This window comes from Triticum aestivum, chromosome 7D (assembly GCF_018294505.1).
Source record: "Triticum aestivum cultivar Chinese Spring chromosome 7D, IWGSC CS RefSeq v2.1, whole genome shotgun sequence".
Lineage (NCBI taxonomy): Eukaryota > Viridiplantae > Streptophyta > Magnoliopsida > Poales > Poaceae > Triticum > Triticum aestivum.
In genome coordinates, this window is record NC_057814.1 from 179,227,115 (window position 1) to 179,229,404 (window position 2,290).

Consider the following 2,290-nt stretch of genomic DNA (forward strand, 5'->3'; position numbering starts at 1 on the left):
ACGGAGGCTAAGCTGGAGGCGCGAGGTTTTGGTTAATGTGTGGGCCGCACACGACACCAACACGACACGAGCTTCGTTTGCCTGGTGCGCAGTCGGGTGAGTACTACTAGTAGTAATACTACTTTGATGTGTCGCGTCAACTCGCAGAAGTATGCAACACTTCCTCAACAAACAAGCATATAAGCTGCTTATACTTTTTACCCAAAGGATCTTTATATCCAATAGACACAAAATACCCGTTCGAATGTTGGAAATTACTTTAACTGCTGATCTGATGTCGAAGTAATTGCTGCATCACCACCAAAACTCACCATCTCTTAAGCTAAAGTAGACTGAGCTAACCCCTATATTAGCATATTACTAAGATAAACAGAAGGCACTGTAGAATCATTTAGGAGGTGAGCTTGTCAATCTAAATGTGGAGGGACACCGTCCTCGACAACCCAGCCCCGGCCAGCAGCTTGGGCGGAATTGTGAAGAAGGTCAACTCCTGCACAACGACGTCGCCGGGATCCTTACTGCTTGTCACCTTGATTTCCACCTTGACGGCGTCGGTCCTGCCTTTGGGCTCCCCCGGCGGGCCATTCGCCCACAGTTTGGCCGCGTAGTGCGGCGGTGGGGATGCCCCCGCTCTGATGCAGACGACTGACACGGTGATAGGCACGCCGATGTCGAGCACGCCGCCGACCAAGAAAAACACGCGGCCATCCTCCTCCACAAACAGCAAGAGCCGCGGCTCCGACACTGGCACTTGCAGCTGGAGCACCTTGCCGTACTGAATCTTGTGCATGGGCATGTGATGCACAGTGCTGATGTGGTGGGGGAGCGCTGGCGGCGGGCCTTCGTAGCCGCAGACGGGCACAGGGTATTTGCAGGGCGCGAGCGGACACATGCTCTGGTCAATAGTGAGCTTGTGGTAAGTGACGTAGAGCCCACAGCCTTCATGCTGGCACTCCACCCTCACCGAGGAGAGGACGGCGTCCATCGCCGTGTTCCGCACGTCGAAGCCGCCGCCGCGCTCACACTTCTGGCACTGCCGGTGGTTCCCGGGGCGCTCGCCACAGCAGTCCGCGCAGGCCAGGTGCCCTCCCTTGCACTGCGCAAATGAATTGAACAACACATCAATCAAGAAACCTGCACCTTGCTCGATCAGCCGAACGGACGAGGTGTATTCGAACCTCATACACTAGAGGCTTCAAGGGGTGGAGGCACAAGGGGCAGTGGAGCAAGGTGAGGTCCATAGAGACCATAGAGAGCTCCATCATCGGGTCCTATTCTGTCGGCATGATCTCACCCTATTCGTGCACAACCATCTCTCGCTTTAGGTCCGGGCATTAGAAAGTTTTACCATCACATATTCATACTACTTCAAGGTGCATTCACTACAAAAAAATACACTTCCGTGATGATACATGTTTGTCACAGTAGGTCACGTTTTCTGTCATGCATGTACATCCATGACAAATTTATGACAGAATCAAGATAGTCATACCTGTGCTGTCGTAGAAGTGTTCCATGACATTACCAAAATTATCATCACGGAAGTGTCCACTTCCATCACGATAAATTGCGCGTCACAGAAGTGCTTTCGTCAAGGGTGACCGACACGTGGCATCCACCGTAACGGAACGCCGTTAAGCTATCTGGTCCGGTTTTGGATCCGATAACCCGTTAATAGCCCCAACCAATGGGGATTTTCCACATGTAAAATCATCATTGGCTGGAGGAAACACGTGTCGGCTCACCGTTGGGACAGATGTCATCCACTCATTGGACCCAAAGCGCCTATGATACGCCGACATGTGGCACAGCCCAACAGAGGCCCATTCCTGTGAAAAGGCCGGCCCGTTTGACTTGGTCAAAAGGTGGTGGGCCGGCCCACAGCAAGCCTGTTAACGGCCTGTTCGCATATAGCCCATTTACAGCCCGCTATCCCATGGCCCGTTTACGGCCTATCCGAATTAGGCCCAGTAGCGTCATCTGGGCCGTCCAATATAATTCCAGCCCGTTTTAACTTCCGGCCCATGTATGGCCCATGACGTCTTTCGGCCCATATTAGGCCCTTAGTAACCCTCGGCCCCTTAACGGCCCATGGTAAAACTAGCCCGTAATGAACAGTGTGTCACTTTATACCCATTAACGGCCCATTATTCCGTTGGGCCGTTTCCAGCCCATGATATCTTTCGGCCTTCTCAGGGCCCATTTATTCTTGGGCTCATTTCCAGCATTCGGTTACTTACGGCCCGTTACTATCATTGTCTGCTTGTGGGCCAAATTCAGCCCGTGGTTA

At 52.6% G+C, this 2,290-nt stretch overlaps 1 pseudogene; it reads right to left on the reverse strand.

Annotated features, from left to right (window-relative positions):
• Positions 1-403: 403 nt before the first annotated feature.
• Positions 404-985, reverse strand: LOC123169375 (uncharacterized; annotated as a pseudogene).
• Positions 986-2,290: the final 1,305 nt, after the last annotated feature.